We start from the raw sequence: 27,041 nt of genomic DNA on the forward strand, positions 1-27,041 counted from the left end.
CCAGTAGTTTTGAGGCACAGGGGAAAAGTGATATGGGGTGGTAGCTTGTCAGGGAGGATGGGCCAAGGGAGGGCTTTTTGAGAATGGGTGTAATCAAGGCATGTTTGAAGCATGAGGGGAAGACACCAGCTATTAGTGACAGGTTGAAGAGGTGGGTTAGGGTTGGGATGAAGATAGTGGTAAGGCTGGGTATGAGGTGGGATGGGATTGAGTCAAGTTCACAGGTGGTGATGTGTGATTTGGAGAGTAAAGAGGTAAGTTGATCTTCTGTAATGGTGGAGAAGCTGGTTTTGGAGGAAGATTGAATAGATATAAGGAAGGACTGGGGGGACTTTAGGCAAAAGATTTGTATGATGGTGTCAATCTTCTGCATTACTAATGAGGAAAAGTCTTCAACTGAGATGAAAGGAGAGAGAGGAGGTGCTGGGGGGTGGAGGAGAGAATTTAAAGTGTTAAATAACTTCTTAGGGTGATGAGACAGGGAGGATATGAGAGATGAGATGTAGGTTTGTTTTACTGCAGTGAGTGTGGACTTGAAGGTAGTGAGGGACTATTTGAATGCAATGAAGTGCTCATTGGAGTGAGACCTTTTCCATCTACACTCAGCAACCCTGGAGGCCCGTCACAGTTCTTTGGTTAGGCAGGTGTGCCAGGGTTTCCTGTTGATTGTGCAAGCTTTGGTATGTGTGAGTGGAGCGCCCGAATTGAGAGCTGCAGTTGTTTTAGTGTTATATAAAGTGGCAGCAACATCTGTGTCATGTAAGGAACTGATGTCTGTAAGAGGGAGTAGGGATTCAGAGAGTGAGTGTAGGTCAAGTTAGCTTTGTTTTGTCAATGAAATGAATTTCTCCTCTATAATGTAATACAAGCTGAAATAAAGATATGTATTAAAGTATTTCAGCCAGCATTATTTCATATTTTTGGGGTGTCATTATTTTATAATATACAATTTGACCATTAGTGATGTAACATACATACAAACATTTATTGCTGATGCAGTATTACTGTATCTATGGGTAACAATATAGCCAAACTTTGGATTTACTCTGTATGCTGCTTATGAGTTTATGTAACACCAATACTGCTTAAGGATGGAAAATGACTACTTTTAATAGCTCTGTCATGTGAATCACTGGGGGCCTTTGCATGATTGTGGCCAAATTAACCAGGACAGTGTATATGCTATATTCCTAATCACATGGTGCCTGAGGTCTCCTTATCACCATACACTGAGGGCTACAACCTATATGCATATCTGAATATTAACTTTTTTTTTTTTTTACGCAGTAACAGTACATGCACCAAAATTGTGGTTATTTAAAGAGACTCTGTCAGCACAGAATGACTGGTCAAACCAAGTACAGGTGCTTGGTGCATCATGGCGTGGCCAAACATTTAACTACAATCTCCCACCTGCTTGGTTTCCAAATATCTTCACCCTTTTCTGGCTCTATGAAGCCAGAGCTGTCAATCAAAGAAGAAGGGGAGTGGAGATTGAGAGAAAACAAGCAAGTGAGAAAGTGTATGTAAATGATTGTGCCTGATTGTCCCTGCCGTGAAGCATCGAGCAGCAGGACTTTGTTTAAACAGTCATTCTGTGCTGACAGAGTCCTTTTAAAAAACAAAAACAGTTCACCAAATTAATGCTAGCATATGACGTGACATATAAAGCTTCCAGCAATATAGTATTACTAATGACATATGTAGGTGCTCAACACATTACAACTTAATATGGAGAACATCATCCTGAAAAAACATTTGAACTTGAACCCAACTTTTATCAGGTACTGAAAAATTCTGCCATAGCTTTTTATAACAATATAATTTAACCCCTTCCTTACATATGGCAATCTGTTACGTATATCATAAGTAGTGTTGAGCCACCCCCGTAGTGTTCGGGTTCGGTTCGGTTCGTCGAACACCAGGATGTTCGAGGAGCTGTTCGTCGAACTGTTCGTCGAACACCTTAGAACACCGTCGAACACCGTTAAAACCAAAGGCAGGCAAACAAAAACACATAGAAACACATAGAAAACACCTTCAAAGGTGTCCAAAAGCTGACAAACTGCTCAGAAGACGCTTTCTTTAAAAAAGCCGGCCGGCAATTCAGCAGCGGCATACACCGGTACCCGACAATTCAGACATGAAGGAATAGAGCATCACACATAGATTAGATAGATAGAAACATGTCAGTCACACATATAAGAAGCACAGTGACAGTGTTGCTTACTGTACTTGTCATTTAGTGTAAAGGATTTATTAAAAAATATAATAGTGTTTTCGTGCACCGTCTCTTTAAAAAAGCCGGCCGGCAATTCAGCAGCGGTACCCGACAATTTATAACAGAAAGAATAGAGCTTCACACATAGATTAGATAGATAGAAACATGTCAGTCACATATATATGAAGTACTGTGACAGTGTTGCTTACTGTACTTGTCATTTACTGCAAAGGATTTATTAAAAAAAATAATAGTGTTTTCATGCACCGTCTCTTTAAAAAAGCCGGCCGGCAATTCAGCATCTGTACCCGACAATTTATAACAGACAGAATAGAGCTTCACACATAGATTAGATAGATAGAAACATGTCAGTCACATATATAATAAGTACAGTGACAGTGTTGGTTACTGTACTTGTCATTTAGTATTAAAATAAAGGATTTATTATTAAAAAAAATTGGCGTGGGGTTCCCAGTAATTTTAGTCTCTAGCGGAGGTTAAGCAGACAGCTGGGGCAGATGTTTGAAGCCTGGGAAGGGGGTAATACCCACGGAGCTTCCCAGGCTACTAATATCAGCCCCCAGCTGAATACCTAGCCTTTACTAGCTATTAAAATGGAGGACCCCCCCAAAAAAAATGACGTGGGGTCCCCCCTAATTTAATAGCTAGCAAAGGCTAGGCAGACAGCTGGGGGCTGATATTAATAGCCCAGGAAGGGAGCCATGAATATTGGCCCCCTCCCAGGCTAGAAACACCAGCCGTCAGCCGCCCCAGAAATGGCGCATCCTTAGGATGCGCCAATTCTGGCACTTAGCCTCGCTCTTCCACGCTGCCCTGGTGCGGTGGCAGGGGGTAATAGGGTTGGGGTTGATGTCAGCTTATAATGCCAGCTGACATCAAGCCCAGGTTAGTAATGGAGAGGCGTCTATAAGACACCCCCATTACTAACCCCATAGTCAAAGTTAAAAAAAAAACAAAAACACCCAGAATAAAGTCCTTTAATTGAAATAAAGACACAATTCTTTAATGTTCTAAATTAAACCATACTTACGGTCACGCCCATTCAAGCTGAAGCCAACGATCTCCTGCAATAAAAGAAAAATAATAAAGCAACCTCATCCTTACCTTTCCATGGTTCCCAGGACAGCTTCAGCTCTGCTACATCGAAATGACAGGCTGGACCGCAGCAGAACGCTGCCATCCAGCCTGTCATCCCGCGGACACTGAGAAGCGCAGGCATGCTTGCGCTCCTCAGTGTCTGACTGTGACGGCATGAATTTCCTGAAATAATTTTAAAAAAATTGACGTGGGGCTTCGCCCTATATTTGTGTCCAGTCAGGTACAGCAGGCAGGAACAGGCTGCCCCCAACCACCAGCTGCCTATTTGTACCTGGCCAGACACAACAATATAGGGAAGCCCTTTTTTAAAAAAATTATTTCATGAAATAATTAAAAAAAAATTGACGTGGGGCTTCGCACTATATTTGTGTCCAGCCAGGTACAGCAGGCAGGGACGGGCTGCCCCCAACCACCAGCTGCCTATTTGTACCTGGTTGGACACAACAATATAGGGAAGCCCTTTTTTTCTTAATTATTCCATGAATTTCATGAAATAATTTAAAAAAAAAATGCGTGGGGCTTCGCCCTATTTTTGTGCCCAGCCAGGTACAACTAGGCAGCTGGGAGCTGGAATCCGCAGCGCAGGGAGGCCCAAGCTTTCTGGGCCCCACCCGCTGCAAATTGCAGTCCGCAGCCGCCCCAGAAAATGGCGCGTTCATAGAAGCGCCATCTTCTGGCGCTGTACGCAACTCATCCAGGGCCCTGGTGCGGTGGCTCACTGGGTAATAAAGGGGTTAAGGCCAGCTTGGCATTATCAGCTGGCCCTAAGCCCGAAATTCATGGGATCACGCCAATATTAGACATGACCACCATGAATTTCTAGTAAAGTATTTAAAAAAACACAACACCCAGAATAAAGTCCTTTAATTGAAATAAACACACAATTTTTTATTGTTCTAAATTAAACCATACTTACCGTCACGCCCATTCCAGCTGAAGCCAATGTCTTCTGCAATAAAAGTAAAATAATTAAGCAACCTCATCCTTACCTTTCCATGGTTCCCACGACAGCTTCAGCTCTGCTACATCGAGATGACAGGCTGGACCGCAGCAAAAAGCTGCCATCCAGCCTGTCATCCCGCGGACACTCAGAAGTGCAGGCATGCTTGCGCTCCTCAGTGTCTCGCTGTGACGGCATCCAGATGAGCCGAGGTCATGTCCAATGAACTCGGCGCACCTCATGCACGTCACTGACAGCGTGGGAGAATTCTCCTGCACTCAGCACTTCAGCGTGAAAATTCTCCCACACTGTCAGTGACGTACATGAGGTCAGCTGAGTTCATTGGACATGAATGAGCTCACCTCATGCACGTCACTGACAGCGTGGGAAAATTCTCACGTTGAAGCGCTGAGTGCAGGAGAATTTTCCCACGCTGTCAGTGACGTGCATGAGGTGAGCTCATTCATGTCCAATGATCTCAGCTCACCTCATGCACGTCACTGACAGCGTGGGAAAATTCTCCTGCACTCAGCGCTACAGCGTGAGAATTCTCCCACGCTGTCAGTGACGTGCATGAGGTGAGCTCATTCATGTCCAATGAACTCAGCTGACCTCATGCACGTCACTGACAGCGTGGGAGAATTCTCACGCTGAAGTGCTGAGTGCAGGAGAATTCTCCCACGCTGTCAGTGACGTGCATGAGGTGCGCCGAGTTCATTGGACATGAACTCGTCTCATCTTTATGCCATCACAGCCAGACACTGCAGAGCGCAAGCATGCCTGCGCTTCTCAGTGTCTGCGGGATGACGGGCTGGATGGCAGCGTTCTGCTGCGGTCCAGCCTGTTATCTCGATGTAGCAGAGCTGAAGCTGTCGTGGGAACCATGGAAAGGTAAGGATGAGGTTGCTTTATTATTTTTCTTTTATTGCAGGAGATCGTTGGCTTCAGCTGGAATGGGCGTGACGGTAAGTTTGGTTTAATTTAGAACAATAAAGGAATGTGTCTTTATTTCAATTAAAGGACTTTATTCTGGGTGTTTGTGTTTTCTTTTAACTTTGACTATGGGGTTAGTAATGGGGGTGTCTTATAGACGCCTCTCCATTACAAACCTGGGCTTGATGTCAGCTGGCATTATAAGCTGACATCAACCCCAACCCTATTACCCCCTGCCACCGCACCAGGGCAGCGTGGAAGAGCGAGGCTAAGTGCCAGAATTGGCGCATCCTATGGATGCGCCATTTCTGGGGCGGCTGACGGCTGGTGTTTCTAGCCTGGGAGGGGGCCAATATTCATGGCTCCCTTCCTGGGCTATTAATATCAGCCCCCAGCTGTCTGCCTAGCCTTTGCTAGCTATTAAATTAGGGGGGACCCCACGTCATTTTTTTGGGGGGGTCCTCCATTTTAATAGCTAGTAAAGGCTAGGTATTCAGCTGGGGGCTGATATTAGTAGCCTGGGAAGCTCCGTGGGTATTACCCCCTTCCCAGGCTTCAAACATCTGCCCCAGCTGTCTGCTTAACCTCCGCTAGAGACTAAAATTACGGGGAACCCCACGCCAATTTTTTTTAATAATAAATCCTTTATTTTAATACTAAATGACAAGTACAGTAACCAACACTGTCACTGTACTTATTATATATGTGACTGACATGTTTCTATCTATCTAATCTATGTGTGAAGCTCTATTCTGTCTGTTATAAATTGTCGGGTACAGATGCTGAATTGCCGGCCGACTTTTTTAAAGAGACGGTGCATGAAAACACTATTATTTTTTTTAATAAATCCTTTGCAGTAAATGACAAGTACAGTAAGCAACACTGTCACAGTACTTCATATATATGTGACTGACATGTTTCTATCTACCTAATCTATGTGTGATTCTCTATTCTTTCTGTTATAAATTGTCGGGTACAGATGCTAAATTGCCGGCCGGCTTTTATACAGAGACGGTGCATGAAAACACTATTATTTTTTTTAATAAATCCTTTGCAGTAAATGACAAGTACAGTAAGCAACACTGTCACTGTACTTCATATATATGTGACTGACATGTTTCTATCTATCTAATCTATGTGTGAAGCTCTATTCCTTCTATTCTAAATTGTCGGGTACCGCTGCTGAATTGCCAGCCGGCTTTTTTAAAGAGACGGTGCATGAAAACACTATTATATTTTTAAATAAATCCTTTACACTAAATGACAAGTACAGTAAGCAACACTGTCACTGTACTTCGTATATATGTGGCTGACATGTTTCTATCTATCTAATCTATGTGTGATTCTCTATTCCTTCTATTCTAAATTGTCGGGTACAGATGCTGAATTGCCAGCCGGCTTTTTTAAAGAGACAGTGCATGAAAACACTACTATTTTTTTTGATAAATCCTTTACACTAAATGACAAGTACAGTAAGCAACACTGTCACTGTGCTTCTTATATGTGTGACTGACATGTTTCTATCTATCTAATCTATGTGTGAAGCTCTATTCTTTCGGTTCTAAATTGTCGGGTACCGGTGTATGCCGCTGCTGAATTGCCGGCTTTTCATGTTTCACTGTTGGCACTGTTCCCATCGATTTGGACAATCCCTGCATGATTGGTGCTCTAAATAGCGCCAGACATGCAGGACAAGCTTTTGGTGCACGAACAGTTATCGAACATAACCTCGAACAGCCGAATTTTTTGCAAATCGTTCGGGTTCGTCGAACAACTCGAACACCGCCCAAAACAGCTCGAATTTGAGATTGGCGAACAGTTCTAGTCGAACACCGCTCATCTCTAATCATAAGTCGGGTCCCTCACTTTGATGTGGGCTTGCAAGCTAAGCATCTTTCCTGGCAGATGATGGCTGAATTATTAAGCCATCATCTGCATCTAATAGCCGCGAGCAGAGCGGATATAATCTAATATAATCATTTTATCTTTGCAGATCCAGACCAGCCCTGCCAATGATTTATATTTCAGTGCCTTATATACAGTGGAAAATCTGAAAAAATGCACAAAAAATGTTTTGTCTTACTTACTTAAAAATGAAAAGAAAATAGCTACTCGTATCAGGTACTCTATCAACATTACGAGAATATATTGAAGAATTACAATAGCCGGTTCATTACTGTGACATTAAAACAAAATAAAAATACAGACAACAAATTCAAACTTGCTTTTTATATAGTTAAATTGCAAAAAATGTCATTAAATTATACAGTAACTTTAATGGGAATTACAGTTTAAAAAAACTTCATAAATCAATAGTACAGGTGAATCAAATAAACTTTTTTAATATATCTTATCTGAGAATTCTGCTTATTTCTCCACTTATGAGGCACTTCTTTCCCTCTCCTTGCCTCCTTAACTCTGAAAAATTAGCTCATATCTGTCTTGTTCTAGATAAGGTGGACTGGCAGCACTGAGATGTCAGCTTACACCTCTTGGAAAGGAGAGGAAAGGAACAGTGAGGCAAAGAGTAGTAAAACAGGCAAAGGGAGACAGTACGAGCAGATATTAACACAGAAAGATCATGGTAAACTTTCTAACAAATTGTTTTACATCACTCTAGAGCTGGATTCACATCTGCACTGCTCAGTATTGCTGTATAATTTACGACTTTTGGTTTCTGTTTCTGTATGCGTGTTAGCTAAGGAATGAAAAACAATAATATTTCTTTATCTTTTGTCAAGAGTAAGGGAGACATTATAGCGGCTAGTCTCCTCCCATCAGCTCAGTCAATTGAAAATTAAGGAATGAAACCTGCAGTGGGGAAACTGGTGAAAATGCTGAATGGAAGATCATAGATAATGTTATTATTTAAGCACATGCACAGGACAGCTTATTCTGAAAAGTTACTTGAAAATACAGTTACCTTTTAATGATGGGAAAAAAATGCTACTTCTCCCTCATAAAACAACTTGTCTTATAGCTACATAAGTGAAGAAATATAAAAAAAATTATGGCTGCTGAATGCAAATAATCTAAAAAAGAAAAAAAAAATGTCATGAAAACCCCTTTCAGGCCTGGCCATTAACGGATTATTGGTAAACTTGTACAATTTGGTTTTCTATTTGAAATGCAAAAGATCTTGATGTGGAAGAGAGCATCCTAACCTGTACCCTAGTAATGATCTACTTAGCCTGTTTTGTCATATATATTATTTTAATAAATATATAAGGATATCTAATATGCTCATGCAGCTTTAGTTGTTTTTCTTACTGTTAGCAACATTCTGCTTGAAAAGTCTGCTCTATTAGAAAAAAATGTTAATTTGTTAAATATATAGCACTCCTTCCGAATAATTTCATAAATGCCTAATTAAAAAGCTCAACATAATTGCCATGTCCAATGTTTTTAAACGTCTTCAGAATCGTATACTATAATTGTAAATACTGAAAGCAAGCATTCAGTGAAGGAAACATATTAACAGGAAAATCTAATGCAACATTCTTTACCCCATACTAAAATGATGTTACAAGCATGTTTTTATTTAGTACATCATAATCTTACATAGTCTGTGATAAGTATTAGGGTTTTGTCTTTATCTTTTCTAATGGTTCCTTTATTCCACTTTCAGTAAAGTAGACGCTAAATGCTGGCAGGCATATAAAATAAAAAAAACAGTTGGTACTCAACCTTCCCCACCCCAGCGCCAACTCTCCACTGCTGCTCTGATGATGTCACATTGGCAGGGTGCATTATTGTTACAGCAAATACTAAGTTCAGCACTCATACCGTCTATACTGGCTAATAGGCTTAGTAATTGGGTGAGGTGGTGATGCCACAATATCATCTGTCAATGAGAGCTAGAGTAGTAGTGGGAGCTTGGGAGTATCAGCTGGCTTTATTATTTTACTTGTCTTCCAGTGTTTGGGGTCCACTTTGCTGAGAGTGGAGGAACTCATATAAGTATGTGTTAACTACAAAAATAGTGTTTTTTTTTCTGGACTGTATTAAATACTATACTTTCTTCATATCTTTTATATCAATTCATGTAAAGTACATTTTATAAATCCTTTCTTGCAATGATAGTGCTGAATGTTGCAAATGTTAAGCCATAAGTATAAAGTTCAACATTTTTTAAACATTGTGCAAAGTATACTAGAATTTTAAATTAAACTGTAAAAATAAGGGGGGGGTCTTCAATAGATAGGTATATGTAGGTATGGAATAATGTTATATATATATATATATATATATATATATATATGTTAATGAACATGTACAGAATATGTCGTAGACTCTTTTCTTTAGAAATGATTAGGCAGGATTAATTTAGGAGTCAGAAGCTGTGTCTACAGTTAGGTCCATATATATTTGGACAGAGACAATTTTTTTCTAATTTTTGTTCTAGACATTACCACAAGGAATTTTAAACAAAACAATTCAGATGCAGTTGAAGTTCAGAATTTCAGCTTTCATTTGAGGGTATCCACATTAAAATTGGATGAAGGGTTTAGGAGTTTCAGCTCCTTAATATGTGCCACCCTGTTTTTAAAAGGACCAAAAGTAATTGGACAATTGACTACAAGACTATTTCATGGACAGGTGTGGCCAATCCCTTCGTTATGTCATTCTCAATTAAGCAGATAAAAGGCCTGGAGTTGATTTGAGCTGTTGTGCTTGCATTTGGAAGGTTTTGGTGTGAAGTAAACATGCGGTCAAAGGAGCTCTCCATGCAGGTGAAACAAGCCATCCTTAAGCTGCAAAAACAGAAAAAACCCATCCGAGAAATTGCTATAATATTAGGAGAACCAAATCTACAGTTTGGTACATCCTGAGAAAGAAAGAAAGCACTGGTGAACTCATCATTGCAAAAAGACCTGGGCGCCCACGGAAGACAACAGTGGTGGATGATCACAGAATAATCTCCATGGTGAAGAGAAACCCCTTCACAACAGCCAACCAAGTGAACAACACTCTCCAGGAGGTAGGCGTATCAATATCCAAATCTACCATAAAGAGAAGACTGCATGAAAGTAAATACAGATGGTTCACTGCACGGTGCAAGCCACTCATAAGAATCAAGAATAAAAAGGCTAGACTGGACTTTGCTAAAAAACATCTAAAAAAGCCAGCACAGTTCTGGAAGAACATTCTTTGGACAGATGAAACCAAGATCAACCTCTACCAGAATGATGGAAAGATAAAAGTATGGTGAAGGCGTGGTACAGCTCATGATCCAAAGCATACCACATCATCTGTAAAACACGGCGGAGGCAGTGTGATGGCTTGGGCATGCCTGGCTGCCAGTGCCACTGGGTCACTAGTGTTTATTGATGATGTGACACAGGACAGAAGCAGCTGAATGAATTCTGATGTATTCAGAGCCATACTGTGTGCTCAGATCCAGCCAAATGCAGCCAAACTGATTGGTCGTCGTTTCATACTACAGATGGACAATGACCCAAAACATAAAGCCAAAGCAACCCAGGAGTTTATTAAAGCAAAGAAGTGGAATATTCTTGAATGGCCAAGTCAGTCACCTGATCTCAACCCAATTGAGCATGCATTTTACTTGTTAAAGACTAAACTTCAGACAGAAAGGCCCACAAACAAACAGCAACTGAAAACCACCGCAGTGAAGGCCTGGCAGAGCATCAAAAAGGCCGGAAACACAGTGTCTGGTGATGTCCTTGAGTTCAAGAATTCAGGCAGTCATTGCCAAGAAAGGGTTTTCAACCAAGTACTAGAAATGAACATTTTATTACAATTATTTAATCTGTCCAATTACTTTTGGTCCGTTTACAAACAGGGTGGCACATGGTTAGAAGCTGAAACTCCTAAACCCTTCAACCCATTTTAATGTGGATACCCTCAAATGAAAGCTGAAAGTCTGAACTTCAACTGCATCTGAATTGTTTTGTTTAAAATTCATTGTGGTAATGTCTAGAACCAATATTAGAAAAATGTTGTCTCTGTCCAAATATATATGGACCTAACTGTATATACGCGCCTCAACACTACTGAAATTGCAATACTTAGAGGGAAGAGTTGTGGAGTTGGGGAAATCACAGGATTGATACACATGTTAATGAGGGGTGGAGAGAAAATCATCTAAACCAGCTGTTTTACATGTGAGTGCCTCACCTACCATATCTTTAACTTTATAGATATTTTATACCTGCACAGTCCCTTTATACTTTAATCTGGTCACTATCACATTGCTACATGGTATATAGACTTGACCTGTTCAATGCAAGGTATTCATCAAGTTAGCTGTATTGCAAGGGGATGCTTTATAATCCTGTTAGGTACTTATAATACTATTGTGATCTGTTTATCTGGCTGGTGTAATGACATATGATATATCTCTGCAGTTAAAAAGCAGCATTTATTTTTAATGTTGTTAATTTTATTCATCTAACAAATAAAGATCAATTTTGGTTAAGATACCCTTGGTGTTTTTGGGCTTCTTTTATGCCCATATTTATGTCTCAAAATGGAAAATGGCTAAAAACATAAAAAGTAGTTCAAGGAATCCATAAAACACTAAGAACCAGAGAAAAGGAATAATGGGCAAGGCAGTTAGAGGCCCCAAGGAAAGGTACAATGCAGGTAGGCATGCATAAAGGAATGGTGTAAGTAAATGAAGTATATACAGGGTGGGCCATTTATATGGATACACCTAAATTAAATGGGAATGGTTGATGATATCAACTTCTTGTTTGTGGCACATTAGTATATGGGAGGGGGAAAATTTTTCCAGATGGGTGGTGACCATGGTGTCCATTTTGAAGTCGGCCATTTTGAATCCAACTATATTTTTTTCCATGGGAAGAGGGTCATGTGACACATCAAACTTATTGAGAATTTCATAAGAAAAACAATGGTGTGCTTGATTTTAAAGTAACTTTATTCTTTCATGAGTTTTTTACAAGTTTATGACCACTTATAAAATATGTTCAAAGTGCTGCCCATTGTGTTGGATTGTCAATGCAACCCTCCTCTCCCACTCTTGACACACTGATAGCAACACCGCAGAAGAAATGCTAGCACAGACTTCCAGTATCTGTTGTTTCAGATGCTGTACTTACAAAGAATGAAGGTTTTTAGCGCATAAATCAGCCAATTCATGTGTGCCCCTCAAACACGGCAAGGTAACCTCCCCCTGATGGGTAACTACTCTGCCTTACATGCCACTTTTGGGCTACAAGCCTACAACTAACCGGACAAACATGTCTTCTTCTGGGCTAAAAACACCTACATTTAAAGGGCAATCAGAGCTGTTTATGCAACACCTGCTGGTTAATGGGAGGAGTGTAGAATCAGGCAAGAGGCAGTTATACCCCCTTATAATAATACAAACCAGGCTCAGTCTGGAGCCATCACAGAGGAAATCTTCTTACCTCATACACACAGGCCATGTGTCAAGCAAACAGACTCCATTTTATCATGTAAACCACACCCAGGGGTGAAGTATGTGAGCAGCCAGACAGGCCCATCTCTCAGGTTGCCTATAAACCTGTCCCAGATGTATCAAACAAGCCTCTTAGTACTATGTGCACTAGAGCATTACTACAGCTTTACATCATAGAGGACAAAGACCTCTGTGATACATACCTCCCATAAACTATGTGTCCGGTAGCCACTTTACAATATAAATATATGTGTATATATATATGTATATATATATATATATATACATATATATATATTTACATATATATACATATACAGTATATTTATGTATATATATGCTCACAATGGCACAAGTTACATGCAGCCTTGTACTGATGTTGCTGCTTGAAACAATTCCAAGAGTGTGTAAAGCTGTCATCTATGTAAAAGGGGATTACTCCGAGGATTCTTTAGTTCAACACATATTCAGGTTTGCTTCACACATGTTTCTTTACTCCTTTTTTTGCATATGTCCCTTCATAGTTTTCTGCCTTGAGTCTGAATCTATAATTTACACATTCCAATATCAATAAGGAAAACCATTACTTGAACAGGTGTGTACAGTCTTTTGACTGGTACTGTATGTACCCAATACATAACTTTTTCCATACATCTATAAGGAGTTGAACCAACAACAATTCATCCTGCATTGAAAAATTAATTTAAAATACAATACTGAAAATGTAAAACTTGCTAAAGTTGAATGTTCTAACTTAACAAGGATAAGCCCGTTCAAACTCCTAAAATTAGTCTTTTAAAAAATATTTACATCTATTTTGAATATTGGGCAAACAGTGTTGTTTTGTGAAAGTCATATTAAAGGAAATTCAGATTTGATTGAAATAATAAATCTATACATGTCGCATCTGTGGTTCATGCTGTTAAGCAGTTGTCTTTCAATCTGTGCCATTGATATTTATGAAGTTCAGCAGGATGAGTGGTGAATTGCAGAAAAACTTCAAAATGACAAGAGCAACATAAGATATGTGACACTTTACCAAATCCCTAACAACAAGAAAACTGGCTTGCATACAAAGACACTTTAAATGGCACTGAAAGAAATTTATTGATGGTTCCAGATGTGAGAAGCTACAATTTGCATTAAAATGTGCTGAAAAACAAATTGCAGGTGTTACCTTTATGGAGTAAGTGATTTTAGTTAGTGAGTTAACTGTAAAGCTCCTAGGACAACTAAAGTATTTAAAGTACATAAATATGAGAAATCTTTGTGTCACATATTTTCTTGTTTGCCCACCATTTTTTATCGATAAAAACTGTGTATAGCTTATATACTCTATTGTCTTAACCTGATAACAGCTGTTGTATGTAGTGCTGAAGGTCCACACTCTCTGACTGCAAGGATTAATATAGGTTAAAGGGGTTATAAAGTCTAAAACTACAAGTCTTAAATCACTCTATGTAACTCCAAACTTGAAAGTCCTCACATTATGTGCACTGCGCGTTGGGAGAGTTCTCCTTAAAAGGTCATGTGACCACAAGTATGCAATTTGCATACTTTCAGCCACATTCCAACTAGACTGCATCCGACCTTGCTCAATACATTTGCATTGAGCGAGGCCAGATACAGTCAAGTCGACACTTGACTGCATTTACGGATGCAGAAGTATGAAAAATACAGTTTTCTTCAAGCATGTGCAGGACTTTTGAACACCACTGTATGCATACATGCGGTCACACCCCTTCCTCACCAGAGAATTCACAAGTTTCAGTCACATAGAGCGAGTAGTTTTAGACCAGCCAACCCCTTTACTTAGTAAACTTCATACCACAATAAACGTTATACCTTGAAAGGATGTTTCTCTGATTAGTTCTAGAAATATAGGCACTTTACATCAGCAATTTGGTTTGTCTTAGCAAATAAATATCAGCAAATCCCACGGACACCTCAATACTGCTTTCTAAATTTATCTTAATTAAACTATTTTTAAGAAGACTTTTCAATATTTTATCTAATAGAAAGTATTGGTAAGAGACTATTTTTCCTTGTGTAAACTAGATTCTTTTTAATAGCTTGTATGTTTTTTCAAAGACCAAAAAATCATAATTCTTTATTATCCTACTGCAGAGGAAAAGTATGAGCTGGAACTATTCTTTCTTAGCTGATCTCTGTACATCTCTAGCTGACGGGTTTATAAGGAGGGTGGTATTCTGACTTTGATATCTTTATGCTCTAGTGGGTTGTGTCATTAAAATAGTGGGCAGGATTTAGACCTTGTTCACACAGTTACATTTGGTTAATACTTTTTATTTTGCCCATTTAAAAACAAATTGCTGTTGAAAGGATAGTAGATTTTCATATCCAATCTTGGATTTCATGTGATAATATTTTACAGGAATCATTTATTAGAAGGATCTTAGGAACTGTTCTTTAATGCTACATGATGTACAATCCTCGTTAGGCTTACTATTAGTGTTGATAGAGTAGGTATCATTAACCCTTTCCGACGAGCACGCTCGGGTGCTTGCCGAGTATTTTGGCGTGCTCGGCGTTCCATTCATTGTCGCCGCGCCTGCAAGTGTCAGGGTCGTTAGACAGTTGTGACACATGCAGAGATAGCCTGTTCACCAGGAAAGGGTTAATGATACATCCTCGATCAACGCTACTTACTATATGAAAATATTAAAATAAAAATAATTATGCACAATGTCAAATGTTATTTTCTTTATAGCTCAAAAAAGCAGATATTCTTTAAACCAATACATTTTGGATAATACACTCCTCAACACTGAAATTTCAATACCAAGAAGATTAAGTTGTGGTAAGAACTGTTAATGATATGTAATTAATGAGAAAGTGGAAACAAAATGTTCAAAAAACTCATTGAATTAATTTAAATATAAACACCACCAACACACACATTTACATAAATGCTATCAATGAGCTTATTAATGGTTGTCTAAGGAAAGTTCTGCCAGGCTAAAAGAAATTGTGCATTCAAATCATTAAGATCAGCTGCTGGCAGCTGCCTTTGCAATTGTCCACCAATGACGTCCCAGATGTGTGTGATGGAGACAGCCCAAAGATGCTGCAGGCCAGGGTAGAACACTTGAGACATGCAAGCTGCTGACAAAGGCATGAGCAACATGCAACCAAGCATTGTCATGATGAAGAATGGCAGAACATTTCCTCAAACAATGATTAATAACCTCACTGACAGCATGACAAGGCATGTAACAGTGTCTATATGTGTGTGTCTAGAGCCTCTCATCTAGCCAAATCAGTTCTCATACTTTGCACTGACGAGGGCCAACAGCCCGAAACACCATGTCTGCAAATTGAGATTCTGATTTGGCTTTTATCCTAAGTCATATCGCACGACTCGTTAAAGGGTTGATTGTGACTTGTAGGATTGCTGCTTCCAATAGCTGGCGCTATAGAGTTCAAGTCCTCTTTTTCTCTGAAGAGGCAATTTGCACATGTGTGTGGCGCTCATACTTGATACTGAATAAATCAAGATGTTTTGAAAATTTTGTTTCATCATTTGCATATCATTACCATGTCTATTGATCTTCTATGATTTCCATAATTCCATGACTTTTCCTTTTTAGTGTTGAAATTTCAATGTTGAGGAGCTTAAATATAAAATACTCCAGTAATAAAAGGGCATGCAAATGCATATACTACAGTTAATTTATAGCAAGTTATTATTAATCAAAACAGAAGCATGAACTTCAAAGGTTAAAGGTTTAGAGGAAGCAGGTAAATACAAATGATGCATGGAATTTTAAGTGCTTATTGAGCACCATATTTAAAGATATTTGAACATCTTTAGATATTACATTTAGCTAAAAGCATAATATATGAAGCAAAGTGCTGAGCCAGTGTCATCTCCTTAACGAGGTCCAGAAGTTTTGAAAAACATTGACAAATTTAGAAGTGCTGAAGATGAGTTCATTTTGCATTCCACAGTTTTGAGCACTTTGTGGATGGTGTAAATTCTATTTTTCTTCTTTCACTGATAATGTGAAAGTTTAAAACAATTTTCTTTCTATTCTATCTATCTATCTATCTATCTATTTATGCATCCATCTATCTCAGTTGGAAAGTGGTTATTTAAATTTTGGTATGCAGACAAATAAAGAAAGATAACTGAGGAGACTTGATATGACAAATGTTCCAACATTTTGATGCAATTTTGGGAGATTTTATCATCAAGGGATTATTTGATGTTTTTTTTTTATTACTTTATTATAAATATGCAAATAGCCTCTTCAGAGACTAAGAGGAGTAGAACTCTAATGCCGTCAATTGGATTTAGAAATCTTAAAATTAATATAGTTTCTTTACAGGGAATCTGTCACATACTTGAGTAATGGAGTAAGATTTGGGGTAAAAGTTATGCTGCAGTTCTTTATGAATTAGACGAGAGAACATCATGCCCCACCTTGCCTCAGCTCTGCCCATTTAGAAGGAGCTGGCTGAAAATGACGTCAAACTGAATAGAGTTGCAACATTTTGGGACTTTACAAAAGCATTTTACACCAGAATAATCACTTTGAAAAATTGGGGCCGAATTATCAACATATTATAGTTGCTTCCCTAGTGACTAGTTGGAAAATGGGAACATTTCAGTTTTTTTATATGGATAAAAACCACAAAATAAATATAAAACAAAAAAAATCTAATTGTCTTTGTTGCTCATAGCAACCAATTGTTTTCAGCCTACATTTGATAAGCATAATACATAAACCTGATTTTAATATTATGACATTTGCTAATTATTTCTTTCCTACTATGTAACTTCAAAATTGCGATGAGCATTACAGTATTTGTCCTAGGATTAAAAAGTGTCAATAGACAACAAGGGTATTCAATAGACAGACAACTAATTTGCCAAGAATTACTGTGCAGCCAAGGGAAAAGGCATCTTAATTTGGTCTTTACATCAGATAATTATGTCATTGGTATTAGTGTGTGTCCTTCCTTAAGTCTCTTTGAAGTGATGTCCTGTGTCCGGAACCTGGCTGCATTCCACTAACAGTCACTTAACACATTTGCAGTCAAAAGACCAGATAATTAACTGGTAGCAATCAAACAATACTAATGTACTGTATAACAATGTGATTTACTCTGCTATGACCGATATCTTCCTACATCCATGTCTGGAACATATTTGATAGTTGGATAATTGAAATATGATTAGCAATGCTTAGCCCTCTCAAAATTATTTCCTATTTTTATTGGCAATGTTACTCTGTGTAATAAGAATCAACTTTAATACACCGTATTTTTCAGACCATAAGACGCACTTTTTTCCCCCAAATTTGGGAGGAAAATTGGGGTGCGTCGTATGGTCCGAAGATTACTTGCGGTGGTGGTGGTGAAGCGGGATCACAGGGCCCTCCCTCCTTCAGAAATGTAGTGGTGGTAGAGGTGGCAGCGGCAGCAGAAGAAGAGGTGAGGCAGAGTGGCTGGAGCCGGGACCAGCTACTGGGGCTGGGACCGGTGTCTGACTGTGAGCAGCGTCGGGCGGCCATCTTCCTAGAGCTGTAATCTACAGGAAAATGGCCACTAGAGGCGGCACATGTGCAGACCGGAAGCTACGGCGGCCATTTTCCTGTAGATCACAGCTCTAGGAAGATGGCCGCACACACCGGAAAGCTGCGCAGGCCGATCTGCTTCACCGCCCGATGCCGCTCATAGCCCAGCACCAGCCCCAGCCCAGTATAGGCCCCAGCCAGAGGCCTCGGCCCTGACCCCAGCCAGATGCCTTGGCCCCAGCCACAGGCTCCGGCCCCAGCCACAGGCCCCAGCCTCAGCCCCAGCCACAGACCCTGGCATCAGCCACAGGCCCCAGCACAGGAACCAGCCAGGCTAAGGGCCCTAGCCAGGCACAGGTTCCACAGCATCTCACTTCTTATGCTGCAGCAACCGGGTTCCTGAGGGAGGGAACAAAGGTCCCTGCGATCCTGCTCCACCAGCGCCTCAACTCTCTGCTGCTAGAGCACCGGCATCTTTCTTCCTGAGGGACCCTGCCTCCTGTGACCCTCACTCCACCGCCCCCCAGGTAAGATACCGTACCTCTTCAGACTATAAGATGGAAGATGGACCCCCATCTTATAAAAAATATATTTTTTCTGTTTTCCATCCCAAAATTTGTGGTGCATCTTACGGTCCGGTGCGTCGTATAGTCAGAAAAATACGGTATAATATATTTATTATATATAATAATAAAATGTCTATGTTTACTAAAAAGTATAGCAAACAGTTCTTATTACAATTATATGATTGAATATATTCTTTTTTTCTTCTAAAGATAACTAAAAGATATGAAGTTTGAGTACACAATATTTCTGAAGACTTCCTTTCACTTGTTTTCAATGCATGAGATGAGGATTTATTTCTAAGTATTCCAAGAGAAAAGCAGTTGCAAGAATGAACATTTTTTTTGTTACCTGTGGCATACAGCACAATGATGTATTAAATAATTTATGCATACATTGCATAATAATAAGTAGATTGATACGGGAATCTTATCTACAATCGAGGAAATGGTAAATAGTGTATATGACACAATGCTATCACAAAAGTCATCTATGCTAAAATTCAAACCCAAGTATAAATGAAAATTGAATATGACTTTTTCAGCAAGAATCTAGCTGAAGGTTGATTCCTCAATATAAAATATGATAATTATCTTCTGTAAATAAATGTATTTTTAACCCCTTAGAGACAGAGCCAATTTTGCCTAAGCCCCATTATTCAAATCTGACAAGTGTCATTTTATGTAGTAACAGCTCTAGAACGCTTCAACAAATCCCAGTGATTCAGAGAATGCTGTTTTGTGACATTTTGTACTTTATATTAATAGTAAATATGGATATGTTTTGCCTTTGTTAATTAAAAATGACAATCTTAATGAAATTTCATAAAAGTTAGACACTTTCAAACTTTGAATGCTTATCATTGTGAACCAAGCCTTGTTCTGATTTTTCGGAGTCAGAATAAACAAATTAACAGCAGGGTTTTTTATGATGTTGATAATACAGTGTAATTTATAAGATGGCTTAATTCTATGTGTCGGAATGATTCCAGAGATAGCAGATTTATGTATTTTTTCATGTTTTCCTATTTTTATACACAAAAAATTATTTTTTTAGTAAAAAAAATGTTTTTTTGTCGCTATTTATATTCAATTATAACTTTTTATTTTGAGGCCAACAGAGCTGTATGAGGGCTTATATTTTTATGGGGCGAGTTGAAGTTTTTATTTGTACCATTTTGTTGTGCATAACATTTTTTTATCCCTTTTTAATCCAGAATTTTAGAACACAGAATGAGCAAAAGCCAGTAATTCAGTTATTGTTTTCATTTTTACTTTTTAAGCTGTTCACCACTGACTAAAAGTGATAAAAAAGCTTAATTCTTCTGGTCATTATGATTACAGTGATACCAGATTTACATAGGTTTTTATGCTTTGCTACTCTTGCACACCAACTCAACATTTTACAAAAAATGACAAGTTGTTTTTGCCCATATGAGGGCTTCTTTTTTGAAGAACAAGCTATATTGTCATTGACACAATTTTTTTACGTTCAACTTTTTGTTCGCTATTGTATTACTTTTTGTGTGTCAGTATGATGGAAAAGCTTCATTTTTGCCTTGTTTTTACATATATATATATTTTTTTTTTTGTTCATCATACAGCATAAATAAAGTGACAGCTCAGGTTGTTTTGGACAAAGAAATGTCAAATAAGTGTTTTTTTTGTTTATTTTTTATTCTTTTATAAACTCTGCAACTTTTGTTGCTAAACAGCTCTTCTGGTTTTTTTTTGTGCTTTTTTTGATTTTCTTTTTAGATTTTTATGAATTGTTTTGATATTTTTTTACTTCTTTCCACCATGGAAATTGAATATTTTTTTACTTTATCTTTGGTGTCATACCCCAATACTTATGTACTGCAGTATATGAGTTGTCGGTTTCATATTGACACAGCCTGTTGGACCGTTCCGATGACAGGGCCTAACAGTCCATTGTACTCTGAGGTCATTACATGACCTCAGGTTGCGATAGCAACTATCAGTACCCTGTAATTTGGTTAACTAGGGAGCCCGCTCTTCCTTTTAACAATGTAGATGTTGCTGTTGTCATTGAAAGCGACATCTAGTTAAAGCAGTCCAGATCAGTGCAAAAACCATCAAGACTGATGTAGCAAGGTGTTAGCTGTCATATACAGTCAAAACCTGCTGCATTATCATCTGTCAGGTGGCAGTGAAAAAAGGTGTATTGGTGTTCATTAAGGGGTTAAAGAAAGAACCAATATCGGGTATGCCAGATGACTAACTGGACAGATAAACTCATATCCAACAACATACATTAATTTCGGGAATGCTGACCAACAACAGAGAATGCCAGACATTTCATGTTGCCCTAAAGTCAAATGGCTATGTATGTTTTTAATCAAGGCGTTAAAACCCCTGCTAAAGCTTTAGATGTAGAACGTATTGTACAATTCAAACTTTATTAGCATGCCATGTTTTGTAAAGACAAATGCAATATCTTCTCAATATTTAGTATTTTTAGCGCTACCTTTCAATGATGTGTTTTCTATTAAATATGCGTGTAATTCAAAAGACTGAGCTGAAACACATCAATTTGCAACAGTTTCTTTTCTTTCTATTCCTGTTGGAAAATGGAGGGCTTAGTAATGGAGAATTAAGCAATAAGTTGTATTTCCTGAAGTGACTCACAAAGTTCACACTAGGGATGACTGGCATGACATATTCCAGTAAAGCTTTATTACCTCGAAAACCTTTCTACATTAGACTTAATACATTGGACTCTTTCATGTTCAATTGCAAAGCTCCATTTCAAAGAGTCTTATTGGTAAAATAATTTTACCAGGCCATGGTGTGTCACATTTCCCTTATCTTATTTTCTCTTGTTTTAGAAACTATTGATCGTAAGAATGTTTTCACTAAAGGAGCCCAGTTTATGATCAAGCCTTTTCAATTGGATAAAGATATAGCCACATCATGAACAGCAAGTAATGGAAAACAGTGTACTTTTAATGAAGTCATATATTAACACCCTTCAAAGTTTGTATAAGAGAATAAAGGAGAACAAAATTTGGTTTTGAATTATTCCTAGTATAACATTTTGTTACCCTCAAATGAAATAAAACAAATATAGTATATACTAGTGATGAACCTGGGATGATTTGTTAATACATTATAAAATTGTAAAATAACCAATACCTAACTAGTCATTTTTCTACGTATATTTTATATGAATTTTGAAGGAACTTTCTGGATCTAAAAAAAATTATGACTTATTTTAAGGATAGGCATTATTAACAAATTATTAGGGATTTGACAACTGGAAATTCCATCAATCAGCTTATAACTGAAGCAAAATACCTGAAATAAATATGAGATGAGCTGCAAAACCCGAAAAAATGGCCTCTCCACAGTGTACAAAATTGTTCTACTTAATACACTGTGAACATCTGTCACCCATGACTTTAGATAGCATCTGATGCTGGATTTAAATATTTGGCTTTATGAAAAGACAGTTTGTTCAGCGAAGGGAAGGGGAGTGTATAATCATGAGTGCCTGCAGGCAACAAGAGAGCATGGCGGAGATTGGTGTTGGGGATTTGGTCAGGATTATTGTTATCATTAATGCTGTGAAATACAGGCAGACTCTTATACATCATACAATACTAGCATAGAGCCAATTGATTGGCTCCAAATGTATTCTACGGCAGAACAATGACCCCTAACATACAGCCAATGTCATTAAAAATTTCTTGTGTGAAAAAAAAGAGTCCTGGAATTGATGATAGGGCCTTGACAGAGCCCAGATCTCAACATCATCGAGTCTGTCTGGAATTACAGAAATACATAAAAGAATTTGCTTAAGCCTACTTCCACAAAAGATCTGTGGTTGGTTCTCCAAGATGTTTGGAACAACCTCGCTGCTGAGTTCCTTAAACAAATATGTGCAAGATTACCTTAAAAAATTGATGCTGTATACAATCATGGATGAAAGTATTGGCATCCTTGAAATTGTACCAGAAAATGAAGTATTTCTCCCAGAAAATTATTACAATTCTACATGTTTTGTTATACACATGTTTATATCCTTTGCGTGTATTGGAAGAACAAAAAGAAAACACAGAGAAAAAAAGGCAAATTGGGCAGAATTTCACTCAAAACCCAAAAAATGGGCCAGATATTTTGAGGTCTCTCTTCCGCAATCTGTTTCATGAATGGTAAAATTCAAATATTTACTCAGTTTATTACCTTGTTCACATTGTATTATTTTATAAATATTTGCAAAATTGTTATAACCATATCTACAATTAAATAAAACACCTTGTTCCGTCCTGTCAATAAAGTAAAAAAAAAACTTAAAAAAAAATGGAGGAACTGACAGAGTAATAAACTAGATATTATTATTTCAATAAGATTTGATTACAATGCACTGTGTTTGGAAACGTGACTGTGTTCATGCTGTTTGTTAATCAAGCAAAGTAATCAAAGAGGTACAGAGAGAAATAATCAAAAAGCACATTAAAAAGTAAAATATCTGAAATATTACACAAATACAATCGCACAATGTTACAATTTACAAATTCGGAAAACAAATCATCAACAGGTTAACGTTAGTACATAACATACAAGATTTTTATTTGTATCCTTACAGAGATCATTTAAATTAATTTTTTATGAGATCAAGACAAATATGTTTAGATGAACTGCTGAGTAGGACATCAAGATTTCCGTATTATATTTTCATAAGTGTTCTATAACATTTTGCTCATACCAGTTGTTAGGCATATATATGATTAATAGCCTCGCATGCTGTGATTGCTACCATGTTACAAGTGCAATAATGTAATTTGTCTAAAGGTACCATCATGCATTAGCAAGAATAAACCAATAACACGATACTGTATGTGTTGCAGCCATGGGGTGACTTAAACACATTTCTATGTCAAGACTGATCATGTACTTCAAATTCACCTACAGGTATGATGAGATAGAGAGAGGAGGATAATAGAGTGCATACTGTAAAACCAATTTTTTTGATTGACAATAACATTTATAGTAGCACACAATATAACAAATGTTGTGTTTCTCCGCCTAAATAATGGATTAAAGGAAAACAGTAGACTGTAGCTTATTATGGTATTCCAGTCAAAGTATCATTTTTGTACTTGTGTTTTTTTTACTAAATAAACATAATAAATATTATAAAACCATTTAAAGATTCTTTATAATCTAATAATAATAATTCAAGGCTATAAAAATGCCAATAATGCTATTTAACCAGTTCCCGACCGCCCACTGTACATAAACGTCCGCGCTGCCTGGGCTCTGTGCAGCGCGGATGTTTAAAACTGGTGGGTGGTCTCGCAGCGCTCAGGACCCCCAGGGTCCTGCAAGCGCTGCGATTCCGGTGCAGAGCGTTAGCTCTGACAGGGAACATCATCGGGACCTGATTGGATCAGGTCCCAGTGATGTTAACCCTTTGCTGTCTTCTATATGCTGCGATTTATAGTGATCGCGGCATATAGGAGACAGCAGGAGGAGAGGGGGTCGTCTTACTTACCTCCAAAGACCTCCGATTCCTTCCAGGACCTGGGGTTGCTATGGCAGCTGGAGGTCACATGACCGCCTCCAGCTCTGCCATATATGGTGTCCTGTCTGGCTCAGCCTGCAAGCTGAGCCAGACAGGAGACTCTGACTGAAACAGGGAAGATCTCATGTAATGTAATGTAATATATGTCTATTACATTACATGAGATCAGTGATCAGAAAACTAAAAATTAATGTCCCATACAGGGACTAAGTAAAAATGTAAAAAAAAGTAAAAAAAAAAGTTTTTAAACTGCTAAAAAAAAAAATCACAAAATAAATAAAAATAAATAAATAAAATATTAAACCAATAAATCCGTATATTTTTACAAAACCAAAAAAAGAATACATATTTGGTATCGCAGCGTCCAAAACAACCCGAGCTATAAAACTGTCACACTAATTAACTCCTTCTGTGCACACCGTAATAAAAATAAATAAAAAACGGAGCAAAAAAATATGCTTTTTCATCATACTGCCAAACAAAAAGTGGAAAAAAATGCGATCAAAAAGCAAAATAGAAATAAAAATGGTACCGCTGAAAATGTCATCTTGTTCCGCAAAAAATAAGCTGCAATACAGCTCCATCAGTCGAAAAATAAAAAAGTTATAGTGCTCAGAATAAAGCAATGCAAAAAAAAATATTTTTTTCTATAAATTTGTTTTATTGTGTAAAAGCGCCAAAACATAAAAAAATATACAGTAAGTGTAGTATCGCTGTAAACGTACTGACCCGAAGAATAACGCTGCCTGATCACTTTTACCACACGCAGAACGGCATAAAAAAAAACCTCAAAGAACAATTCCTGAATTGGTTTTTGTTAATTTTACCTCCCAAAAAACGGAATAGAAAGCGATCAAAAAATGTCACGTACCCAAAAATGGTACCAATAAAAATGTCAACACGTCCCGCAAAAAACAAGCCATCACATGGCTGTCGGCCGAAATATGGAAAAATTATAGCTCTCAAAATATGGTGATGCAAAAACTAGATTTTGCAAAAAAAAGCGTCTTTTAGTGTGTGACAGCTGTCAGTAATAAAAACCCGATATAAATCTGGTATCTCTGTAATCGCACCGACCCGAAGAATAAAGTAATCTCATCACTTATACCGCACGAGGAGCGGCGTAAAAAATAAATAAAACCAATTCTTCACCTGCTACTGATTTGTTTATTATGTCTCCGAAGGATCTCAGTAAGGCTCTGCTCACATTTATCCTGCGCTCTGCGCTGTGCACTTACACCAGAGTTTCCATGTAAATCTCTGAAATATGTGATTCAGCCAGAACCCATGACGGAAGATTCCCTGTAATGAGGCAGATATAGACCACTGTGGACGCCGTCTAGCCTGGGATCCCACGGTGTCATTTGTTTTGTGCACTTCTGAAAAAAAGGACACAGCTAAACAGAGGCCAGACGGAGTCCAGAGTAACTCTGCTGCCTCATTACAGTGAATGGATCCCGCAGGGGTTTCATCTGAATTATATCACTTGGAAATTTAGATGGAAACCCCGATGTAAGTGCTCAGCCTAGAGCGCCGGATAAATGTTACGTAAAATGTTCCCAATAAAAGCTTCAACTCAGTCATCAAAAAAAGCTAGTCCCCACTCAGGTCTGTCATCTGTTAAAAATATAAGGGACTTCAAAGTTACTGGTAGCAGAAAGGCTCTGGAAAAGCGAAATGGCCCTTGCCCCCCAAAAGAAATTCAGAAAATTTTGTGCTCCCAAATCCAAATGCCTATTCTACAATAATTTGTTCTCCAATTGTCAAATAGCACTCCGTCCTCCCCAGATCTCGCCGTATGGCTGAGCGGTACGATACAGCCACATATGGGGTATTGCCACTTTTAGAAGAAATTGTGTGACACATTTCGGCACCATTTTAACCCATTGCCCTGTGTGAAAATGTAAAATCTGAGGGTAAAACTTTTTTTGTGGTAAAAATATAATTATGCTTTTTTCACTGCCCAATGGTATAAATTTAAAAATTAAAAAATACTCACTACTTCCCTAGATGAATTCCTTGAGAGGTGTAGTTTACAAAATAGGGTCACTTGTGGGGGTTTCTGCTGTTTCGGCATGTCAGCGACTCTTCAAATGTGACATGGTGTCTGCCACCTATCCCAGCCAACATAGCGCTCCTTTCTCTTCCGAACCCTGCCGTACACCAAATCAGTGGTTTTCCCCCATATATGGGGTATCGGCGTACTCAGGAGAAATTGCACAACAAATTTCATGGTGCAATTTATCCTATTACCCTTATGATAATGCAAAATTAAGGGATGAAAAACGGTTTTGTGGGAAAAATGTGAAAATTTTATTTTTACAGCTCAATATTATAATCTGTGAAGCACCTTGGGGTTCAAGGTGCTCAACACACATCTAGATAAGTTCCCAAAGGGGTCTAGTTTCCAAAATGGTGTCACTTGTGGGGGGTTTCCACTGTTTAGGCACATCAGGGGCTCCCCAAATGCAACATGGCGTCTGCTAATTATTCAAATAAATTTTACATTCAAAAAGTCAAATGGCGCTCCTTCCCTTTCAAACCCTGCCGTGCGCCCAAACAGTGGTTTGCCTCCACATATGGGGTATCAGCGTGTTCAGGAGAAATTGCACAACAAATTTCATGGTGCAATTTTTCCTATTACCCTTATGATAATGCAAAATTAAGGGATGAAAAAGTTTTTGTGGGAAAAATGTGAAAATTTTATTTTTACAGCTCAATATTATAAACTTCTGTGAAGCACCTTGGGGTTCAAGGTGCTCA

The 27,041-nt window shown here is 38.2% G+C and overlaps 1 protein-coding gene across 10 annotated transcripts in view; it reads right to left on the reverse strand.

The window, feature by feature from the left end:
- The window catches only part of LINGO2 (leucine rich repeat and Ig domain containing 2), a 2,408,131-nt gene that overhangs the window by 2,354,715 nt on the left and 26,375 nt on the right, over positions 1-27,041 (reverse strand). The window lies entirely within an intron of this gene.

This window comes from Phyllobates terribilis, unplaced genomic scaffold (assembly GCF_046119375.1).
Source record: "Phyllobates terribilis strain yellow unplaced genomic scaffold, ASM4611937v1 Scaffold_1__5_contigs__length_1240528914, whole genome shotgun sequence".
Classification (NCBI taxonomy): domain Eukaryota; kingdom Metazoa; phylum Chordata; class Amphibia; order Anura; family Dendrobatidae; genus Phyllobates; species Phyllobates terribilis.